A 25,030-nucleotide genomic window follows, 5' to 3' on the forward strand; every position below is an offset into this window, starting at 1 on the left:
GGTTTGGAGGCGCCCAGGAGAGGCCAAGCTGTGACAAGGCTGGCTGTAGCTAATGCCAGGCCTGGGGTCACTTAGCCAGCTGTACAGGTCCTACAGTGGTTGAGCTCCTTAGACAGGAATTTTGGAGTGTTCACAGTTTTTCTATCGATTCTCCACCAGTCCCAGCTTAAGACTCCAGGATACTTCTGGACTTCTGCCACTGTTTATGCTATTTGGGCAGTAGTTCCTTCCTTGCTTTTAGTAGTAAAAGAATTGAATAGATGCTTCCTTTTCAGACTATCACTTCTCACTGTTGGAAGGACTTGATTTCTTTGTTCAGAGACATTTTTTTCCTCATCTTCAAAGATTATGTCAGCTCCAAGGAAACTGCATGGCAGTGGCTGATCTGGTACAGAGGCAATAGCTGCTTCCCAGGCAAGTTACTAAGCTTTTATTTCTGTTAAGTTTGATGAGCAGCCTGCAAGCTGGCCTCTGTTCTCTCTCATATCTCCAGGGTTGTCCTTCAAATAAAAATGAAGGTACCTGGGAGGAAAACTTATACAAGCAAAAACAAGTGTCAGAATCTGTTGGTGCATGATACATTTGTGTAATTTTACAGACTCAAAGTTTTCAACAAGATGCCATTTAAAAAAAAAAGCTCAATCAGGGTTGTGTGTGGAGGGGGCACTTGGCTAAGTCTGTGATGAACTGAGCTGCAAGGTGACTACCCTAATAGAAGAGTAATCCAAGTTGAAGCCATACTCTCCCATAAATGTAATGCGGACCGTTCTGTAGAACTCCTTGGCAGTAACCTCTCTGAGGATTACTGAGTGTGTGGGTCCCTTTTACGCTGCCAGAATGAATCTGAGGCTGCTGCGATAGCTAGCGAATTATCCTTTTTATTTCCCCTACAGTCATTTAGTGTTTGCCAAAGTGTTGTCCAGAACACTTTGTATTAAAATTTCTTGGGTTAGGGTCTGGGATTCTTAATTTTAAATGAGCTCTCCACATATTCTTAGATCCTTTAAAATTTGAGAACCACTTTCTCCTTTCTCATCTCTCTTGTTTGTCTTGATCACAAGCAGCTGAGACACATTCAGGCCAGATCACTTTGTGGAAGGGGGTGGGAGGGTACAGGGGAAGGATCTCTCTACAGGAGAGGAACAACTGAAGTTCTTGACTATCGCTGTTAGACTTTGCTGTTTCTACTGAGCACTGTTCAGCCACACCTCGGCCTGGCCTATTCTCTGCCCTAGTTCATGCTATGTCTGCTTTTATGAGAAATCTTTTAATAATTATAATCATCTGTGCTTTGTCTGGTCTGTTTGGAAGGCCATGAACTCTGCCGTCTCCCGATCCTCTGTATCAATTGAATTACAAACCTTTGGACCTAGCTAGCTGTCTTCTAGGATGGATGTTTGAAATCCTCTTGGATCTCTTGCCTTCCACTCAGAGCCTGTCAATCCCCCCACCTCCCAGCCTGTCCCATTATATTCACAGCATATTCTTCCTCTTCTTTTTAAAATATATCTTTATTGATTTCAGAGAGAGTAAGGGAGAGGGAAAGGGCGATAGAAACATCAATGATGAGAGAGAATCATTGATCGGCTGCCTTCTGCACATCCCCCACCAGGGATCGAGCCCGCAACCCAGGCATGCGCCCTGACCCGGAATCAAACTGCGATCTCCTGGATCCTAGGTCAGTGCTCAACAGGTGAGCCACGCAGGCCGGGCTACACAGCATATTCTAAAATCCCAAGCAGATTTTCCCAATATCCTTTTTTGTCTTGTTTTTGCTTATGTCTAGGAGCACATTTTCCTGTAAAGGCTATTATGATGTTAAGACATCCCCTCCAAAGCTGATTTGTGTTACACAGTAACTGAATTGTTTCCTAGGAGCAGGAGGCCCTGATTTGGAGGAAGGAGGAAGAAGAATTGTTTTCTCCCTTCTTCCTACAATGGGAATGACTTTAGGCAAAATTAAACAGAGAGGAATTGGTTTTTGCCCTCTCCTTCCCTTTCACTAGTTTCACCTCTTTTGGTCTCTCTCTTTGAAGTTTGCCAATCAAGCTATGAGAGGGGTGATGTGTGGGGAACTCTGGGCTGGTTCAGTTACAGCTTTGCACCCAACACTGCCACTGAGGCAGCCATCAGAGACCTGATGAATTGTGTGGCCTTCTAACGTGGCGGCTTGTTGCTCAGTTTATTCCAGTAGCACAGTGGCCATTTGGTGGATTAATAGTGGGGGTTACTGGCCCCATAGCTCTCAGTCCTAGTCCAGAAAGAAAGTTGGATTATGTGCCCCCTGACCATTAGTTGCCATTTAACTTTTCAAGATGTCGAATTTCCTTCTCTCCTTCAAGCTGGAGGTGAGTCCTGGATGGGGGTGTTAGGCATTAAATAGTAGACTCAAATGTTTATCAAGAAATTGTTATTTTTTTTATTGCTTATGGTACTGCTTATCAATAGAAGAATTCTAGAAGTTGATAGGGGCATAGATGCAGAGGAAGCAGGGGTTTTGGGAGGCTGAGCCTGCCAGCGTTTAACATTTATGGGCTTTAGACACATACTCTGGATACCAAGTGCCCACTGACATTTCTGATCTTTCTAGTCTAGCTCTTTCATGTGGTCCTGTGGCCCCTACAGTAGTTCCTTACCTAAGTGTCCCAAGAAAATGAATGACTCAGAACTGGACAGAGTTAGAGGTCCACATACATTTTACAGGATGATCAGAGTCTTCTCATTTCAGGTTATTCTTCCATGAGATCTGCTAATCACGGACATGTTCATTGTGTCTTTCACATCCAACCTTCACTACTTAGAAAAATAGGGCTTGAGCTTGTAGGATGGCTTGTAGTTCCTAAGGGACCACTTTATCTTTCCAGGTTGTTCTAAAGTATCCCCAAATTATTAAGCTGCAATCACCCATTTTTTCTCTCTGTAGTTGTTCTCTGTTGGTGTTAGAGTGGAAAGCAATCTGATTAAATTCTTCATAGTCTAGTGATTTCCCTGGAGATAGATGGATTTTTTTTTTTTTTAAAAACACACAAATAATGCTTATTAACTTAAATCTCTAATTGATGACTTCTGAGGCAATGTATCATAATGAAATGAGCAATTTCAGACAAAGTGAAGGTACAATATAAAAGAATTTATGAGAGCTTGTCCTTGAGGTCTAATCTAAGCATTTTCTGTTTTCTCTAACTTTTCTTTCGCTATATTTGAACTGATGTCATCCCTGCATTTCCAAAGTGACTGCAGTAATTAAGGACAGGTGAAATGGGGGAAGGAAGAATAGCTAGGGCTATAAAGTATACATTTAGGGTTGACTGTGCCCTAGACATTAGACCTAGAAAGGTATATGGTAAGGGGGTAAGGGATTTACGCAGTGCAGTGTTTTTGAGGCTTCTAATTAAATTGCTTTATAATTTGCCTTTAGGGAATCTCTCCACCTTTCAATACATTATGCAAAGCATTACTCCAAACTTACCCAAACTCTGCCTGTTCCAGGTAAATTGGGTGTGGAACACTATAAAATTTCTAAACATTCATGTATTTGGAATCGTGTCCTTTCCTGTGCATTGTGTTGGAAGCAGGACTTAAGAAATAACAAAAAATCAGCATGGTAAACAGTCTCTATTTCTCACATTGGTGTAAGGACCAACCCATGTCTATTTCAGTACTGTTCTGATTTTGTCTTTTTTCCGATGGAGTCTTTACTAACTTTCTGAAAGTAGCACTGATTTTTCACAAACTGGGAAATCTACTTCCCTCTTACGGGAGCGCTGTGAGAAATGGGGCTTCAGATATGGCTTTTTAGGGGCTAGCTTTTTTAGCTGTCGGTGGAGAGTGCTTTTTAGTTATAGTGACAGCTTCTTATTTTGTTGTGCAAATTGATATAGACAGAAGGAGACCACATTAGCTGAGGAGTTACCTGCTTTGTTAATTTAGTGTTTGCTATTTCAAAAGTTTCCACATTTAGATAAGGGCAGTTGAAATAGGTTTTGACTTTGGTATCTCAGGCTTGTAGATAGTTTGCCTCTAATACAATCTGGGGCAAGAAAAACACAAAAAGTGCCCTGCTTGTTCCAGTTAACCCTGTCCAGCCAGGGCATCCACTGAGGAGGCAAATGGGTGCCATCCTGTTTCACCATAGAGACTGACGGTGCAAATGCTGCCCCAGGCTGAGGCAGGCAGTTGTGTTAAACAGGTTCTTGGGAGCTACTTTTAGCTCTTTGAAAAATTTATATTTCAAAGCCCCAGACTCCCTCCTGTGCCACAGCAGCTGGCCTACATTCACCAGAATATGTAGTCTCTCATCTGATATTTATGGGAGATGGAGTGAGGCACAGGAGAATAGAAGATTCTGCCATCATTTCAACCCCCACCCCCACCCCCCTATTTCTAAGGCTAAAAAGGTTCTTTCATGGTCCTTAAAAGTAACAAATTTCCCCCCATCATTTCATACTCACCTAATTGAGATCTCAGAACATGTTGCTAGGAACTTATGCCTGTTTATTAATGCTGACATATAGGCGGTTCAGGGTGTGTGGCAGGGAAGAGCTGTGTGATTTAAGGACAACACAGAGTAAATATTTTTTGCTGCACAAGGACAGGAGGCCCTCACACATATGAAGACTCATTTACAGCCAGACTGAACCTTTCCTATGGTCAGGAAATACATCTGTGAAATAGGACTATAAAATTAAAAATAGAACTACCATATGACTCATCAGTCCCGCTTTTGGTTATTTACCTGAAGAAATCCAAACACTAATTCTAAAAGACATATGCACTCCTATGCTCATTGCAGCATGTTTTGGAAGCAACCTAAGTGTCCATCAGTAGATGAATGGGTAAAGAAGACGTGCTACATACATTCAGTGAAGTATTACTCAGCCATAAAAAATGAAATCTTGTCATTTTGAACAACATGGGTGGAACTAGAGACTTATGCTAAATGAAATAAGTCAGACAGAGGAAGACAAATACCATATAATTTCACTTAGTGTGTGAATCTAAAAAACCAAAATAAATGAACAAATAAAACAGAAACAAACTCATAGATAGAGAACATTTTGATAGTTGCCAGATGGGAGGGGTGTTTGGTGCAAAGGGGGACTAGATTAAGATATATAGATTGCCAGATATAAAAACAGTCACAGGGATGTAAAGTACAGCATAGGGAATATAATCAATAATATTGTAATAACTATGCATGGTGTCAGATGGGTACTAGACTTATTGGGGTGATCAGTTATATAAATGTCTAATTACTATATTGTGCACCTGAAACTAATATAATATTGTGACCTGTAATTGAAAAATTAAAAAATACCTGGATGTTATAATTTATACGTATTACTTTCCAATTCTTTGATCTCATTTAGTTTAGGACACAAAGCTGGAACTTTCTAGTAGATGCATCTTATCAGTAAAAGCAACTGAAATCAGGGAGCAGTAATGAAAAAACTGAATCAAATCCCCAGCCCCGCTGATAGCTCATGATCAATATCAAAACAGCAGGCACACTGGGTTGGACAGTTCATGGCAATGAGGCTATACATTATCTACAGTTATCCATTTTCACGAGCTAGTATTCTATTTTAGTACCAAGCAAAATTTGGTTTCAGTTCTTTATGCAAAGCAAGACTAGAAGATCGCAAAGCTTTCATCTTAGGCAGTTAATTAAATTTGTGTTGACTTCATACTGTTTTATAGTGAGGTAAACTGAGCCAAAAAAAAATCAGCCTAGTTTAAGGTGACAGTAACAGAGCTCCTTTCCTAATTAAGCACATTGCTAATGGAAAACCATGAATGAAATTTCATCTGTATATTTCTTTTCTGGTGCCATGGACAAGGATACATATGATTTTGCTGAGATTAAGGAATAGGAGCTTTTCCATTCTACAGCCTGCAAATTGAAGGAGGAAAGTAGGAGGGTGGAAAGGGAAGTGAGATATAAGGTAAGAAAAACAAAAGATGAGCTGCCTTAGCTGCTGTGATTCAAAATAACTTAAAGGGTGAGGTTTCTCTGTGGTGCAAGTAGCTCTACAATGTCCGCCATCAATAATAGACAGTGTGCTAGAAACATAGTGTTGGAAGTAGATAGGGGCTATTGGTACTAATGCCCAACTTATAAAGGGATCTTTCTTATAGTTTCTCTACAGAGGATAAGGTAACTTTAGTTTGAACATTTTCACAACATTATAATTTATTATTAGTCAACTGATCTATTGTTTACCAGGAAGAATTAAAACATACTAGCTAAACATTTTTCAACTGTAATTGAAAAATTAAACAATACCTGGATGTTATAATTTATACATATTACTTTCCAATCAAACATGGTTAAGATGCAGTTGAGATATAATTGACACACATCACTGTATAAATTTAAGGTGTACGGCATAATGGTTTCACTTACATATATTGTGAAATGATTGTAGCATAAATTTCATTAGCATCCATCATCTCATATAGATGCAATAAAAAGAAAAAGCAAAAAAAGAGAAAAAATTCTTTCCTTGTGATGAGAACTCCTAGGATTTACTCTTAACTTTCATGTATATAATATAGCAGTATTAACTGTAGTTATCATGCTGTAGACTGAATCCTTAATACTTAATTATTTTGTAATTGGAAGTTTAGATCTTGTGACTACCTTTCTCCAATTCCCCACCCCCATCTCTGATCACAATTGAAGTTCTATCCAAGGTAAAGAGACTGTAAAAGAGCACCCAGTTGGTCTCCACACCAGATAAATTACAGGCTGTGGGCCTGAAAAAAAATTATAGCTAAAGGAACTATATGTTATCTAACTTTCCTCAACTCCCAAATATTTTGAATGTATGTTATTAAGATGTTTTGGGGAGCAGCTTAGACAGGAGAGTTCACTAAGCCGTGCCAAATTATGCCAAACTAATTTTCTCCTCCTCCCTCTTATTTCCCTTCCATAGAATGATCAGGATTTGGTACAGCTTCTGGAGGGTGGACACTGGAATAGGCTCTTTGCAATGCTAACAGGAGTGAATTCCTGATTGATGGATGCCTGGGAGGTCAGTTAGGCTATTGCTATAATCCAAGTGAGAAAGGATATGGTGGTTTGGACTCTGTAGGGATGGTGATCTGTTGGGCATAATATTGTTAGTAGGCAGAACTTCATGGAGAAGAGTTTGGCAGAAATGAACTATTTTAATCTACTGCTATCCAGGCCTAAAATTCATAACATTATATGAGTTCCCAAAATTTTAAATGACTGGGAATCGAACCCTTGATCTCCTGGATCATAGGTCGATGCTTGACTGCTGAGCTGCAACTGGCTGGGCTGATCTTTTTAAAGAATCTTGGTTTATTATATGAAATCTGATTTTAAATATTGACCATCTAAGTAAATATTAAACAAACATAAAATGTACTGTGCAGGCCGGCACAGATATGTGAATGGGTTTTGGTTTGCACAGATTTATTTGTTTAGATCCTAATAACTGTATTAGTTAGTGTAGGTTGCTAAAACAAAGAAATTCAGTACTGCAGTAGCCAAAAGAACAGAGATGTTTGTTTCTCATGTGACAATTTCAGTGTGAATGGACCAGGTGACCAGATATCATTGTTCTTCATAGTCGGATACTTTCCAAGTTAATGTTCCACCATCCGCAAGTGTAGTGTTGTTCATTTGCATGGTTTAAGTGGGGTCATGAGGTCTGGATTCAGGTACTCATGAAGAGGAAAAGAGAGCATGGATGAGGCACGCCTAATGTCTTAAGGCCCTGGCCATGTATTCATAACAACTATTAGTATTTATATGTACTTTTTCCAGCATACTTCCCCATTATTTTTTTTATCCTTTTATACTTTTGAGTCTGGCATGATGGGTTATCATTCCTACTTGACAGAAAAATGAGGTTCAAGTAGGTGTGACTTGCTCAATATCACAAAGAGAATTAGTGTCAGGACTAGCATCTCCCTGGACTGCCTTTATTATGATGATGAAATGCCTTTTAAGTGTATTTATAATAACTTATTTGAGTTTCTGTTACCAAAAATACTTAGTCACTTGCCAAAATAGAAATGGAGATGGCAACATATATTTTTCCTCCTGGATATCCACATTCCCCTTCTAATGCATCATTATTGATCACTCCAGGCGTCGCTTGGGAATCCGCAAAAGCCAACAGCTCTTTGAGTACTAGGATGTACTACTCAAGTAGGATGGTTTTGCTCTCTCAGTACTAGAACATCCCTTTTGTCCTGTTAGTTTAATTATGTGCAGGACCGTCGATTCCTTATGGTGTGGTTTATATATGTGGTTATAACCCTCAACCTCATTCAGTTTCTGTTTCTGAGAAAACTGTTAGAGAATGTCGTGGCCGGAGTTGCTCTCATTAGTTGAATCACTCATTTAGTTCTCACTAACCACAGCTCCCTGCACAGATAAGTAAAATTTTACTTGACAGTCTTGGGGTATTTCACTAATACAGATCAGAGAAAACCCATCTCTCATTTTTACTCAAGCCTTTGAATGAAAGATTGAAGTAGTGAATTTGGAGTACTGGAGAGTGAAAAGTTCCACGGATGTAGAAGTCCCTCTCCTCTGGCTTGTGTTGGAATTAGGAAAAGAACCAGGCAGGACCACATGGCTGTGACTGCTCTGAAGGGTGAGCAGAACAATGGGCAGTGATGTGTTGGCAGTGCCTGGGATGTGCACAACAGAAAAGCCTTCTTTTCTCTTTGGTTTTGTTTTGCTTTTTGCAGGAGCATCGTGTTCTGGTTGGTGGAGCCGGGGATTATAATACCAGGATACCAGGGTTCTTACTCTTGGTGCTTCTGCCACTGACTCTCAGCATTGACTTTGAAAATCTGTTAACTTTTGGTTGCTTCAGGCAACAAATTATTTTTAAAGGGGGGAGGCTGAGTGTGTTTGACCTTCCATGTAGGGAACAGGATGGTGGTAATGTTGTTTTTATGTAATTTAATTTATATAATTAAAAAAGAATACGTTTGACTTTGTTTTCCATTAGTCAATTTCCAGTAAAGTAGGCATCAATGTTAACTTAATATTTAGTTAATTGCTTGGTAAATGCATCATACACTTATGCAGTTGAATCATTTGAAGAGATATATTTAAGAGCCTATATCATTTTTATTGAGGGAAGAATTTGGCATTTAAGTAATGGCCCAGATGACCTCCTGGAAATATAGGTGAATGTTAATCAAATATACCACCAACACAATCACCGTCACCTCTGTCATCAGCATCTATTGAGCCCTGGCTATGGGACTCATTTTCTAGAAGAGGAAAATGAAGCTTTGAGAGGAAAGCAATTCAATCTTTTATGGTCTCTATAAACAAAGAAATTAAGAAATCTTTATCATTATACTTTTAAAATGTTGCAATACTAAAATTTGGAAACCTGAGAGTCTTCATGTCTGTGAGCTTTTTTCAAGCATGAATTTACATGACTGCTTATCAAAGTTTAACCGAGGCATAAAAATCAATGTTTCTTTAAAATTTTCACTGAAATCCTTCTAGGAGAGGACTGTGAACCCCCAGGTGCTTGGGGGTATGGTTCGAAGTGTTTGCTGCAAGTTTGAAGTTTCTCTGAAATAGTTTAATCAATCAATCAATCAATCAATCAATTAATTATTTTTGACACTGTTACAGATGTCTGCCACTCCCCCCCTTGCCTTTAAGAATCAAGCCTAACCCTGGCTGGTGTGGCTCGGTTGGGTTATGCTCAAGTTCAGATTGAGTTAAGTATGTGCTATAGATTACTGATGAAAGAAATCCTCAGTTCTTTTTAAAACTTTATAACATTTTCCACCCTAATTATAAAAAGGAGTATTTTTGTTCACTTGTAAGACACATAGAAAATATAGAAGAACATAAAAAAATAAATGTGCCTAATTCACATAATTCACATCATACTAATTTTCTTGACTAAATCATTTTTCCCTTAAATTTAATTACTCTTGTGTTCCCCTAGAAATCAGAAAAGTGTCAGAAACATTTGTAGTCTGTGGATCTTCATACATTTTTCTCACCTGAGTGTTTCAGGGAAGCTTTTGCCTTTTTGCCATCAGGGCACTGGACTGATCTGAAGAGCTGATTGGCAAGGAGACAGATGCTTCCTAGCATAAATGATTACTTTTGTTTAAGCAGAGTTTATTATAGAATTTTACACTTTTGTGTTTTCAAGAAATAAGAAAGTGTGCAAATGTTCCTCAGAAGACAGACTAACATGCTGATGTCCCAGCTGAAGCTTGTTGCCACACTTTTCTGTTCATTCCTGTTAATTTTGATTTTTTTTGGACAGTTGTTGAGTTACTGATGTGTAATTGTGGAAACACTGCTGACAGAGGCTTTGCATGTTTGCTGTACTGGTGAACCTGTGAGAGTGGAACTGGGTGGCAGAGGAAAGTCAGTTTCACATGAGGCAAGGAGTTTGAATCCTGACTGTACCACCTTCTGAGGGGTTAAGATTGGAGATACACATGCTACTTAGCCTCTCCCCGCCTTGGTTCCTCACTGTAGCACAGGGATAGTGTTAAATACCTCAGATGGCTGAAGATTGCATTAACTGAGATGGTGTATAAAAAGCACTTAAATATATGTTAATTATTAATATTAAATGCATTTAAAAAAAATTGTTGTAAATTGAATCAATTCTTGTCCTGAGGCTGACATCTGTTGAGCTCTGTGTGCTAAGATCTGGACATGGTGCTAAGAACACAGAGAAATGACATGTCCTTCAGATTATATAGTTTTCTGATGCAATTCTAACCTTAAAATACCCCTGGTTTTGCCTTTACATATCTTGCTCATTCTGGACTATTCTTCTACAGCACTCTTTGTTTCTTCAAGCTCACCTGTCATAATTTGTAATCTTGTACTTATTCACGTGCTTACTTATTTACTGCAAGATGGTAAGCCTTTTGCTGGGCCATCTCTGCTTTGTTCACCGCTGGATCTGCAACCCCTGCTGTCCTGTGCGGCTTCACACATGTGGTGGGCAGATGAAATGCAGCCGTTGGTGCAGTAGGCCCGGGGTGGGTGGAATTAACTGGCGCTTCTGCAGTGTGCAGTACAGCAGTCAATTTAATTTCAAGGCCCGTTTCTATTTGAATTACTTCAGAAAAGGAATGGAAAGGTTGATTGATGTTTTCATAAGATTATCGATTACATATTTGGGGCTTGTGGGTTTGCATTTAGGAGTGTAATATTTTATAATTCCCCAAATAATTAGTTTACTGTACCTATATTATCAGTCAGGTTATAAAGTCTAATTTTTAGAGATTTTCCGGAGGGAATGGGAGAAGTTCTTACTACTAATTGCTTGCGGTTATAATTCTGAGGGGGAAATAAGTCACCATTAAATTAGTTTCTACTAATTAAAACTGCAGTGCTGTACCATAATTAGAACTGCTTGTCCCTAGCTCTTTGGGGCTTTTCATCGCACCATTAAAAAATAGATGGCTAAGTAAAGAAAATAATACTATTTATTATCCCCATATTTGTGGAAAGTAACTACTAAAATCCTCCTTTTTAAAAAAGCCAGTATCTTTATGAAGTATAACAATTAAGGAAATATATTTAAAGAAAATCTTACCATCCTATTAAACCATTTTTATTTTTTCTGTATTTGAGCCAGAAGCTTATATGTATTGAACAATTTATTTTTGTCCTTACTTTGGTAGAAATACTTTTTACAAAGTAATAATAGTGGTTATTCGAAAGCTCAAGATGAAAATATGCATGAAAGAAATCCTGTAGGAAGTAATGGAGTTCCCTTCAGAGCTGGGCAGGACGGAGGAGGAACGAGAGAAATGAGCGCTCATCGGCCGCTAAGATAACTTTGGGGGACGCAGGGGTGCAGGGCAAAGAAGCAGAAGGTTTGAGAGGTGCATCCTGGGGTAATTGGTATATCCTCAGAAATGTTAGTGGGAGGCCGAGATGAAGGAGTTAAGTCTTCTAAGGAACCAAAATCCTGTTCTAATTGTACCCCCGCCTACGCATGTTCCACGCAGCCCTCCCCACACCCTGATGCTTTTATAATCCATGAATCTTGAAAGTCAGACACGTCCTGGGCATGAGCTGCAGTGAGAATCCAGTCGCTTTGTTTTACAGGCTCTTCAGTTGGGATCTTGAAGAAAACATCTGCTGCTTTAGTTTTATATTTTAGCTGTACCACCGGCACAGGTGGAAACATTTAGCTCATTTGCCTTGAAAATACCCAGAGAGTGACGGACACAAGCTTCTATATTTGACACAGGATGATTTACTAACTGTTCTTTTCTCTCCTCTGCGGCTGTAGTAAAGGAGTAGAAAACAGGTTAGAAAATCTAGGTCACAGGATTTAACTGAAGAAAAGCAAAGTAATGTGTTTATATCTCCTTCCATTTTTCAAGAAAGTAGTGCTCTTTTAGAGACAGTTGCAGAGGGATAAAAATATTTGTTTGTTTATTAAAGTAGTTCTTGTTCCCCCCCCCAAGTAAATTTTATAAATGGTGTAAGCAAACGGTATTTGAAAATATACTAGCCCATTATAAAATGTCTCAGAACAGTTTAAAACAACGAGCCCAGGTTTCCAGAGCATGTTGCAGTCAGAGAGGAATGTTAAGGTCCCGGGAGAGAAAGAGCAGGGCACACGTTTTGGCGGACTGTCCTTACACCATCTGACCAGTGCCTGGTCGTAGAAGGAATATGGTAACTCTGTAGTTCCACTGGGGGAAGGAGCCTCCTTGTAGAGGGAGCTGGCCTTTCTTAATCATGACCACTTAGCTATAATGTGTAGGTAAGTTTTAGCATTGGTTATTTGGAATTCAAAAAGCACTTTTTGATACCATGTTTTAATTTAGGGGTAGGGATGTGGTGTAGTGTAGCAAAAAGAGCCCTGGGCCTGCAGGCAGATTTGGAGTTAGATGTTGCATTTCCTCTAAGCCAGGCTGTCTCAACCTCATCACCACTGTCCACGTTTTGGGTCAGTTAATTATTTGTCGTGGGGAGTTGTCCTGTGCAGTCGTAAGATGTTTAACAGCATCCCTGGCCTCTGCCCACTGGATAACATTAGTAGTCACCCTAGTTATGGCAATCAAAAATGTCCCCAGACATTGCCAAATGCCCCCTCAAAATCATCCCTGGTTGAGAACCATTGCTCTAAATGTATGAGCTCTCTCTGTATCCTTGTGTGTGTGTGTGTTTGGGTGTTCTCTCCCCCCCAGATTCTGTGAGCTCCCAAAATGCTCAGACGCTTTCTATAGAGGCATTATTAGTTCTTCAAAGGCTTGATGGAATTTACTTATAAAGCCACTTGGGCCCATTTTTTCTTTGTAGGTAGTTTTTTGGTTTTTTAAAATGACTTTTCTAATTTCTTCCATGCTTATTGGTCGATGCAGTATTTTCACCTCTTTTGGGTCTTTTTTGACCTAGAAAGCTTCCTTTAAAGTGCGCGTCAGATCATGTTACCTTTTGCTCGCCCCCTCATAGCACTTAAACAAGCCAAGTAAGTTCCAGCCCCTTTCGCTTTGACCTGCACACATGGTGCTGTCCTTCCACAACCACTGCATTGAAAGACCAGGTGCCTTCCTTGTCTCTCCCCACTAACCACTTTTATGGCACTTATCACTGTGTGACATGCTATATATTTATTTATTTCTGTCCCTCAACCTTACCCCCCTCCCCAAATAAAAAGCTCTACAATAGAAGGGACTTCATCTGTTTTGTTGACTGTGAGAACTCCAGTGCTTGGCATACGGAAGGTCCTGTAATATATATATATTTTTTAAACATATCTTTATTGATTTCAGAGAGAGGAAAGGAAGGGGGAGAGAGAGAGAAACATCAATGATGAGAGAGTCATTGATCGGCTGCCTAGCCCACAACCCGGGCCTGTGCCCTGACCAGGAATCGAACCCCGATCTCCTGGATCCTAGGTCGATGCTCAACCGCTGAGCCACGCCCAGCCGGGCCCTGTAATATTTTTGTTGAATAAATTAATACCTTTGTATTTTCCTAGAAAATTATCCATTTGGGTAAGAGTTTCCCATTTCTTGGCACAAATCTGTGCTGCTCTGTTAATACTGAATTAGCAGTTGTATTCCCATTCTCATTTTTGTTGTTGCTTATTTGTGTTCTCTTTAAAAGTCAGAGAAGCTGGTGATTTGTCTGTTCTATTGGTCTTTTCAAAGTAGCATCTTTTGGTTTGTTAACCAAATTAGTTTCTTTGTTTTCTCTTTCATTAATTACTGTTATTGTTATTATGAATTGTTTGTTTCTGCTGTCTTGATGTTTAAAAATTATTTTAAAAGTTCTTTTTTAAACCATGAAGTATGGTTATTAGTATAATGTTTGATTCTTATTATTGTGGGTCAACCATTAAAAGGCTGTTTAGGGCACGATGTAGCCAAATACCAATACATGAGACTCTCTAGAGCCAGTCATTCATCAGGCAGGAAACTACTGCAGTGGGAAGAGAGTAACTTTGGAGTTTCCAAGGTACAGGTAGAACCCTGTTTGGTGTGTTCACACATTTTCTAGCTTTGTGATTTTGAGTAACTTGCTTAATCCCTCTGAGCTCAGGGGATAAAAATGTGGATAGTAATAATGGTTGTAAAGTTTTGTGAAAAGTAAATGAGAAAATATATGTAAAAAGACCAGTTCCTGAACACGGGGCGGCATGTTCAAAAACTCCTTCCCCAGTATTTGCGTGCATGATATGTAAGGTTTGATCATACATTCTCTGTCCCAAAGAACTCACAAATAAACAAATGAGTCAAGTCAAATAAAAGAGACATGTCAGGACAAAAAAAAAAAAGAGTGGGAACTTGAATTCTTGTAAGGGTGAGGGCTGGTGTGGGGGAGGAAGGGGAGAATTATACAATAGACGATACTATAACATGCTATTGAATGTAGCATCATGTTGAGGTGTGTGACCTGTGGGCTGGCATGGACCTGTAGGCATTTCCCTGCAGCCCATAGCATTTGCCTGGTGGGTAGAGGAACAGGAAGGAGAGTTAAGTGCTATGATAACTATGTGAGATAACCTCCTTGCCACGTGTCTCTGGCTTAGAGGGTCTGCGAGAGGCATTAGTCAGGTAGAAGCATCTAGCAGGTGGGCCCAGGAGACTAAGTACTGCATCTCTGTGGTTGAGAATTGGGCATACCAGAGCCCTGGCACCACTGGTTACCAGGCATTGCATGGCCTCTGCCATTTTTGAATAAAGCAATCACGGGATGCTCCCAGTGTACAAGCATCTGTGGTTGACTTGACAGTGGGAGTGGCTGGGTTGGAGGCTCTGTTGTGGAAGGCTCACAAAGAGCAGAGCAAAGCCTGTGGGAAAAGTACTTTAAAAAATATTTTTGTATAATTATAAACAACTTTTTAAACACCACTGCTGATGTTAGAAATTTTTGTTTGTGTTTCGGTCCCTCTGAGTTGGGCACAGCCAGCCTTGAGCAGAAGCTTAAGTATCAGTTCCCTTCCACCTTCCTTCTTGTTTCCTTTCTGTTCTGTTCTGTGTACTCAACCTGGCTGTTACAGGGAGACGCCACTCCTGCAACACAGAGTGCGGGCCTCTGCCTCTTCCCTTCCCTCTGCTGCTGTTGACTGTCTGCGTGGAGAAACACCAGGGTGGGAGGGTGGTGGGGATCACTTGGTGGCATCAGGATAGTATGTTTTTCCCCTTGCCCCTGACTCCTCTTTCCCCCTTTCTCTCAATGCTGCTCTTGACCAATACTGAAAAATCTAATCTCCCTCCACTTTGTGAGCACACTGCTGCCCTGGGAACTGGGCAGGAGGCCCTTTCTCTGGCCTTCCTATTGCTTGCTCCCCACCCACCAGCCCCTAAGTGCAAGGAGTAAACAGGGCCAAGCAGAATACCCACGTGGAGCCTGTGCCCTGCCTTCTGGAACACCCTCTGGGTAATTTCCTGCCCAAAAGCCTCAGGGATGCTTCTAGGGCCTGCTTGGGCCTCTTTGTGGGTGTTGCTGTTGAGAACAGACAGGGATACAAAGCCAGTGTTCATACCTTTAGGCCCAAGGAGTGTCTCAGAGGCAGTTACTTGCAGGAAGTGTGAATAGAGCTTGGTGAGCTGGCTCAGGTGCCCACAGTAAGCACAGGCAAGGTCCCTCGTAGTGCTGGATGGAGCTGGGGTTAGAAAGACAAGGGTACTTGGCACCTCTGGCACCCACATTCTGGCTGGAATTCTCAATTTAGACCTAGACTTTCAGGCCATTATGGGGGTCAAGGTAAGAGAATAAAATGTTTGTTAGCTTAATTTATAGCCTTTAAATATTTAGACATATGGAGCCTCCATTTGTATTCTTGCCCTGAATAGTCCAAATGTTAGCAGTGGACCTGCCTGAGAGCGTTGCCCCATCCTCACGCTCCACCGCCTGCTGGTGTTGGGAGGATCGGGCTGGGTAAGAGCGTGCCTCTCCCACCAAACATGAGCTCCATCGGGCAGGGATTATCATTGCTTCTGCTTGCTATTGTTTCTTAGAACAATGCCTGGCACACACTTACTGAATGAAAGAAGGAATAGTCATGGGATCTGAGCAGCAGTGGGAGGGAGGAGTTATTCAGCAGTAGCTGGGAAGAGAAGGTATGTACCCTTAGCAGCTCCACCGGGATGCAGTTATGTGTAATAGACTAAGAGTCATTTGTTTCAGGATGAGCTCCCATATCCATTTTCCTCTTGGATCACACAAACTGTGACAATTTTTGTGTCATTTTAGGGACCCTCAGATGTGTGAATTTGATAAGATGTTCTTGTTTGACTTTATAGTATATTTTCTCTCTGAGGGAAGGGAACTCCACAATAATGTCTTAATTCACATTTTCACAACAGATACCCATTATAGGATGGTATCTAATTCAATTAGGTTGGAAGAAAGAAAGAAAAAAAGAAAGAAGCAAAACATATAAACAAAATCCTAGACTACCAGAGTTGGTTAAATGATGACCTATAAGTGGGAAATCAGTATAAAACCCACTGTGATTGTTAGTGATCATCGCAGTATTTTGAAAGCATTTCCAAAATAAATAAAACTATGGGAGTTAGATTTAAGAAAAGTAAAGGTTTCTGTAGTGAAGAACCCTTAACTCAAGAGTGACTTAGGTGATTACTTTAGCTGGTCATCTAAATCATTTGTGAGGGCTGGGGGATTGCTAGAAGAGAATGTGAAGTGGACTCATCCTGTGTCATGGTCTTTTTTTGGGAGAAAATATAATAGTTGAAGCTTACTAAGATGTTATATACTGATCTTATTTCGGTTTTGGAAAAATCATGCAACAACTTTTTCCATCTAATGCTTAAGAGAAGTCTAAGCATTCATATTTCCAAACCAGAAGATATTATTTTTCTCTTATATTTAATTAGAAGTAAGCCTAAATCACCTAATGTTGTGATCTATAATAGGACCTGTGGGCTTAGATATTGAGTCTTTTATTTACATTTTAAAGGAGTATTTTAAAAATTGAACCAGGAGAAACTCTGTGCTCTCATGGACATAACTCTAAAACGCACAGAGGAATCAGAGTGTTGGTGCTAATTTGAGAATTGGTAGTTTGTTCCTTAAAAAAGGTTCTCTTTTTTGTTAGTTTCTGTAATTATGGCATCTCTTCCAACCATCTCTTTAATACCATGCAAAATTTGAGAGTTTTACAGTAAAGAAAACATTTAAAAAATATTAATCACCTTTTAACTGATAATTTTTAAAAGTTATTTTCATTTTACGGTTTTTGTAAGAGACAGATAAAGAAAACGTGTTTCACACAGAAGCATGCAGCTGACGGTCATATCTCAGAGGGAAGAGGGAGGGGGTGGGTGGAGGAAAGATCAACCAAAGAATTTATATGCACTTATGCATGACCAATGGACACAGACAATAGCGTGGTGAAGGCCGAAGGTGGGGGTGGGGGTGGGGAGAGATTAACCAAAGAAGTTATATGCATATATGCATAACCCATGGACACACACCATAATGGGGTGAAGGCCTGGGGAGGGGGTGGGAGCGAGGTGGAGGGGGCTAATGGGAAAAATGGGACATCTGTAATACTTTCAACAATCAAGATGAGTTAAAAAAAGAAAAAAAGAAAATGCATTTCTGTCTCTATGAGCAGATTATTTTTATTACATGAAAATTCTGTGTATTATTTATTACTTTGACTTCTGAAAAGAGCCACCGTCCAAACAGGATTAAATTAAGTAGGTGGCTTCATTACATTATTATTTGTACTGATTTTATCTTTCCTCCTTACCTCTCTCTACCTTTACATTCCAAAGAGAAAAATCTTTACTTTTGGAAGTGATTTTAACCTAGCTAACTAGGGGAGGGAAATGAAGGATATCCTCACTGTTGGAAATTTGCCCTCCATCTGTGGGCACTGTGTTCCTCAAGCCACACCTGCCCTGACCTTGGTGTCTGAAGTGTTGATTTTGGATAGGTGACTGCCCTGTTGGCAGGGAAAAGGTGAACAAAAAGAAGTAGCCGTGGGGGAAATGTGGACAAGAAATGGCATTGTGGAGGGGACAGTGCTTGTCCCTGAAGTCATATCGTCTAGGGAACTCCTTTCCAGTGCTGTTCTGAGACAGCGCTTTTTGTAAAACATGGACAGTGTACTGAATTTTCATTAAAACTGAGGTGATTCAACTTAAGGAATTAAATGGTAAAGTGGTAAAGTTAATTGTGCTAGTTTATCTTCCTCTTAAATATCTTTGTTTGCCAAAATAAAAAGTTAAGTTACTCCATGTTAGTCCATAAAATGTTTTTGGAATTTTACTATTCTGTGAAGCCCCAAAGTCCACCATTCACTCTTTTCATGGCAGCAACAATTATGTTATTAGCTTTTGGTCGTTTTTTTCAGCAGTGGAAATTGATTCTAGGAAAATTAGTTGAAATGCTCACATTTTTTAATAGTGGAAGATTTTATGCATGTATGTACACATGTATTTTTATGTATTTGTGTATAAGGAGATCAGCCTACTGCTAATGCCTGTGTTTTCCTTAGGTCATGAGATGGGGAATTGTGCTTTGAGTTTGCTCAGTCTTGAGTTATAACAAGTTGTATGCTGGTCTCTTTTCTAAAAGTTGATGTTCAAAGTACTGGATCTTTGTCAAAAAAAGTGAAGTTCTGTAGTTCTTTAGTGTTTTCACACGTATTGTCTCATTTAATTCTCACAACTTGGAGTCATAGAGATCATTATTCATTAAGAATTTTCAATTTATGAGCAAGGAGCTTACCATGTCTTTTTTTTTTTTTTTGAGGTCCATTTTAGAGATGCTTGACATTGGAACAAAATACATAGAACTTGACATAAAATGGAATCTTAGACTCATTATTCCAACTATTCTCATATGCTTATGGAAAAGAGTAGAAATTTAATGCACAAGTGAGCTTTGTTGTAGCAAAGTCGGGTCTCTTTAAAATGGCCATGTGGCATAATCCTTAACTCAGAAAGACTAAGAACAATGAAGTTAAAATAAATACAATTCATGGCCAAAAGAACTGTGTGGAAGTCCTTGAGCTCTTTAGGGAGGTGTTGGGGGTTTGATCAAGTACTTTTTAAAATTTAATTTTTATCCCTTTAAAAATAAGCATGCATTTTAATATGTTGTTGAGCCGAAGCAAGCCCCAGAATTCAATGTAATATGAACATTTACAGAGTTAAGGACTCTAAATTTGCCTTTGAGAAGGTTACCAGTAAAGATAAAAGGTGTAGGAAACTGTGGATTTTAAGGATAAACCTAGCATCATTTTCTAAGTTAAGTCCCTATCTAAATAGGTTATTTTCTTATATATTCTCAGGTCTTTCGAGGGGTCCCTTACTTTGAAACTGTTAAATGCAAAGAGCATTATTTCCATTTACAGTATTTGTCAAATGTGTTAAGTTAGCAAATGAGCTAACTTAATTTGAAAAATTAAGAATTCTTAATGCTGGCAATGGTTCAATGAAACTAGTACTTTTATATCCTGCAGTTGGAATGAATCTAAGCTTTTTTGGGAAGCAGTTTGTCAGTACATCCTATAAACTTTAAATATGTGACCTTTCAAAATCCTACTTATGCATTCCTCTTCTAAGAAATAATCAGAAACACGTACAAACCTTTAAGGCAAAAACATGTTCACCAAAATATTATTCATAAAAATGACCTTTGTGCTATTTCCAATAAATGGGAATGGGTAGAAAATTTATATTTACACAGCTTCTAAATTGACATGTGTTGAGACTTTTTAATTGAATGAGAAAACAAAACCCTTATGCTAGAATGTTAGTGAGAAAACAAAACAGGCTGTAAGATTTAGATAACTTCCTATCATTAGGAGTGACAGCAGCTCTTGAAATTCCAAGATGCCTTTACCTTTCTAATGAGCTGGTGCATTTTTTGTTACAAAGGAGTGGCTTTGTAATTCATTCAGTCACATCCACAGCCATTCATTTCCCCTTTTCTGTGCCAGATACTACATGGGACCCTGAGGTACAAAGGTAGAGAGCCTAAAATCTCCAGTATCTGCATGCAAGCTTGATATTTACTCATAAGTGTTCAGTAGTAAGCAGTGGAGTTCTAGTTAAATGTCATAGTCTGAATTTCTTTCCTGGGTGGAAGGCCTTGTTTGCTTTAGTAATCAAGGTGGGACAAACCAAAGCATAGAAAAGAAGCCAGGAAATCCAGTTTACCTTTGGAAATTCTAAGTGGACAGTTCGATCTGAACATTTTCAGTATGTGTGTTTTGGGGGAATCTATAGATTCTAGAATTGGGAGTAAGATTCGATACACTTTTTAATGTTGCATCCACATTTCTCGCCCTGGGCTCTCAGCCTGTCTGGTTTGTATTAGTCTGTGCTATCCCGGGGGAATGGGTCTGTCTTCCTGACTTAACTGAGAATTCCTAAAATAGCTGCTAGCACCGAGACTGACTTATCTCTTAGTCTACTTCCCCGGGCATTTCATACTGTCTGGCAAATGGTAGGCACTCAATACATGCTTGGAAAAAACCGAATTACTGTTATATTCACAGGTAACAACTACTGTGATATGGAATAGATGAATGGAGCAGAGCCTGGCTGACATTTGCGTTCTGTACAAACACATAGCTTCTCCGTGCCTGTGCTCTTCACGGATGAACGTGTAGGAAGAGAGTTCACTCTGTTTCACAGGTCAGTGAAGTTATATAGTATTTCATACCTACTATCTCACAAGGACTGAACAAATTTGACATTAATTAAAAAGCGACCTAAGCTCCTTGGAAGAAAAGTGCTATGCAGTTCTGAGCTGGAAATTTGATATTTTTAACTTCAGTGGGAGTATATTGGCAAATGAAGAGTGAAAAAGAGCTTCGGATTTGGAGAAAAACATGCTGTAAAAAGAATATGAGTGTGATAATTATAAAAATGCTTGAGACTAGTCATACTGAAAGAATATAAACATATGAGAATTAATCTATATGTGTACATGTATGTATATAAGTATATGTATTATAGGTGTATATATGTATGAAAAAAGTTAATCAACTTTCCTCATATCAGCACAAATATATTGCATTTGGGATGAATGAAAAGAAAAATAATAAAAAAGCATCAATAAGTATTCTCTGAGCATTATGTTTTAAATATTGGACTAGACTCTGAGGCTACCATGGTCCAAGGGTTTTATATAGGACACACACACATACACACACACAAGTAAAGTTAAAAATAATATAAGCAAGCATGTACTATAGGAATTTCAGCCAGTTGCGTTTTTTTTTTTTGTTTTTTTGTTTTTTTTGGAGCAGGTCTATAATTTTCAACCTCTATATGTTGTTATTGAAAAGTTGTGTGCAGTCAAGCATGGGATGGACAGCAGATCAGTTTAAAATTAAAGTTCCATCTAGGTAAATAAAAGAGCTGATATTTGGAAAGGTAAATGATATGCACCAGTGGCATTTCTTGCCTGCAGCATAAAGTCCAAAATCTTTTCTTTGATTAACCTCTTCCGTCTGTTTATGACTACTGTGCAACAGCACGTACTGTACACTGGAGTCTAATTCTCTCTCAATTTCCTGCCTCTTTGTTTCTGCTAAGTGTGATGCTAGCTGCCATGTACCCTGTGCTAAGAATCTTCCATATTTTATCTCATAAAATCCTAATGGTGACTGCACGATAGTTGCTATTATTCTCTTTTGGGTTCATTATTTTGTCCAAAGTCACATAGCTGGTAAGTGTCAGAGCCTTAACATAAACCGGATTCTGTGGCCGTCAGCCTGTCCTGCCTTTTCCCACCACCGAGACTGCCCCTTGGTCTATCTCTGCATATCTAAATCCTACCCATTCTGCGGGCCCAGCTTACGTGAAGGTTCTCTAAATCTTTTCTATAGGTGGCTTCTCCCTCCTTTGACCACCCATTACTCTTTATATCTCTTTAGAGTCATCTCTCATCTTTCACAGTATATTACAGTATTTTTATGTTACATACTCCTCTTTTCCACCAGATCACAATCTTTCTGAGTATAAAGAATGATACATGCTACATTCTATCAACTTTTATTGGTCACCTACAATGTGCCTAATCATGCTGTGCCTTTTCCAAGCAGTTACTTAAGCCTCTCAGCAGTGCTGGGTGGAAGAAATCATCTGCATTTTACAGACAATCAGAATGGGCAAGTGCTGGAGATTGCAGAGTGGGTGCAAAGTAATTTGAGTCTTGACTCAGAATCTAGAGCTCTTTCCACCACATACAGAAACCTCATTGAACCCTCAGTGGAGTGCTCTGCATTGGGGAAGCACTCAATAAAATCAAATGAATGAACATGAATTGCCCTAACTGCTACCTACAGAGAGTTCTGCATGTAGAAACTGCACGGGGAAGCTGTAGTAATCTTACAATTTGGATTTCATATATTTAGTTGTAACTAGACAATCTCGAGCATCATAAAGTGTCTTGGAGTCAACTACCCACTCCTCAGTTGGGGTGCCCCTCCCTCATATGCTCTCTCTTGTTAATGTCAGTATCATCTACGCAGCTGGTCCAGGAAATCTGTGAATCTTCATAAACTTGTCCCTTCCGTAACTGTCCTCCGCTCCCCCATCTAACTGAATACTGAGTTCTGGAAATTCTGCTTCTTCAATATCTCTGAGTCCATATCGCCCTCCCTGTCATTTGGGGTCATTGCAGTTGCCTTCAGGTTTTCTCCTCTCAGTGCCGCCCTCCTCATTGCTACTAGAATGTGCTTTCTGACGTGGAAATCTGCTCATCTCACTTTCTGGCTGAAAATTTCTTCTTAGTGGCCTTACTACCAACTTGTCATCATGGCATATGTGTCTCTTTATGATCTGGATTCTAATTCTCTGTCTGGCCCCAGATCCCACTGCTACCCTCTCGGCAACACAGGCCATTTTCCTGAACACGTCCTGCTCCCAGATGGTAGTGCCTTGGAGCTTGGGATTCCTCTTTCTTGGAATGCTTCTCTACCTGGCGAGTTCCTACTCATCCCTCAAGACTACACTCAAAAGCCATGGCTTCTGTGGGACATCACTGAAGCCCTGGAGGGGGTTAGTCCCCATCCTTCTCTGTGTTTCCAGCTTGAGTTGTACTTAGAGGTGAATTGTAGCATATCTGCTTACATGACTGCTTCCTCTCTTAGATTATGAGCAACTTGTCTTTGTAGTCTAGTGCTGGGCATGCAACCACTGAAAGTCACTCAGTAAATGCTTATAGAGGGAAGCCAGTTCTGAATAATGAGGGAAGAGGCTTCTTTCTCCCTCATCTCCCCCCGTTTTGGAGCTAATGCTGAACTATTGTATAGTCATGATTATTTTCTTACTGTTGCCTAGCTCAAAATTTGCCTTTTGAAAAGTGTTCAAAGCACTTGGGAAATAACTCTTTCTCCTAGCATAAATTATGGCCAGTTAGGCCTTTGACAGACGAAAGAAACATACATTTTTCAAAAGAGATGGACAGCATTAATACACTGACATCCCTAATTTACTCTTTGAAAGAGTATCCAATTGACAATTTAGATGCCCAGAAACTTGATGGTTAAATAAAAAAAAGCATTTCCATTAGTAGTAAAGACATACCTGAATTTCTGTTTATTATCTTATCAAATTCTGATTTTATTAGAAGCACGCAGGCAGATTTTTCTGAAATATCCTGACTGTGCGTATATCATCAGCCATCTCTATTGTATTCCCCCTTGTAACTTTTATAGCAGAGTTTTTGTCTTTTTTCTAAGAGTTAAGATCTTTGTTGAAGTTACATGTCTGCTCTCTGACATCACAAACTTGAAAAGCCTTTGTTGTTTTTGTCAATAAAATGAGTCTCTTGCATTTTGTTTATGAAGTTTTTGTTAAGAGTAGTTTCTCTGGCAGCTTCAAAGGTATGTAAGAAGATTAGAGATGATGAGGCCAGCAAAGGATGCCAACACTTACTTGCTGCTACTGATGGTAATCTCTTTGGGGTTCATTTTTTTCTGCCTGAATTTTCTTTTAAATTTTAGGAAAGATAAAACTTTGGTAATAACCGTGGCACCCTTGAATAAGTACCTGAGCAAGAAAAATGTATTTTGTCTTGGCCCTCCCTACTTTTCACCCCCAACCCTCTTGACTCTGACTGGGAATGAATTTGCTAGAGAGTTTAATAATTTCAGTTTGATAATCTAATTTTCAACAGGGCCGACACTTTATGGACCATGTAATTTTTTTCCTATTTAGTTTTCAGTAAGCTGTTTGCATGTTTGGCCATTCCACAGGGTACTGAACATTTCCCCCAGTGGTTTGTGATAATAATTTACGTTGGAGTTTTTTAGTGAGTGACAGGAGAGTCGCCATAATTCTGTCTAGTGGCCTGGCATCATGGAACTCATAGTCTGGAAAGGTAGTCCAGTCTATATGATGCCTGTCGAGTAACAAAGGGACACTCAGGGTTTCTGACCATGGTGTACTATTGTGTCTGGAATGTTCTGTGATGATCTGCGTGTTTAGAACTAAGGAGTGTTACTCTCAAACATAAACGTTTGCATTTCTTTATTTACTTTGTAACATTTTTTACTATGTTAAATAGTTTTTCTTT

General features: G+C 39.4%; 1 protein-coding gene across 6 annotated transcripts in view; it reads left to right on the forward strand.

The window, feature by feature from the left end:
* The window catches only part of HECW2 (HECT, C2 and WW domain containing E3 ubiquitin protein ligase 2), a 292,351-nt gene that overhangs the window by 37,160 nt on the left and 230,161 nt on the right, over window positions 1–25,030 (forward strand). For 5 of the 6 annotated variants that reach the window (XR_013999195.1, XM_081142782.1, XM_081142786.1 and 2 more), the window contains exon 2: window positions 21,000–21,138. The exons of the other annotated variant lie outside the window; for it this stretch is intronic. The gene's annotated coding sequence lies outside the window, so the exon portion shown is untranslated. The remainder of the gene's footprint in view (window positions 1–20,999; window positions 21,139–25,030) is intronic. 6 annotated transcript variants of the gene reach the window in all.

The sequence above is a fragment of the Miniopterus schreibersii genome (genome assembly GCF_964146895.1).
Source record: "Miniopterus schreibersii genome assembly, chromosome: 7".
Classification (NCBI taxonomy): Eukaryota; Metazoa; Chordata; class Mammalia; order Chiroptera; family Miniopteridae; genus Miniopterus; species Miniopterus schreibersii.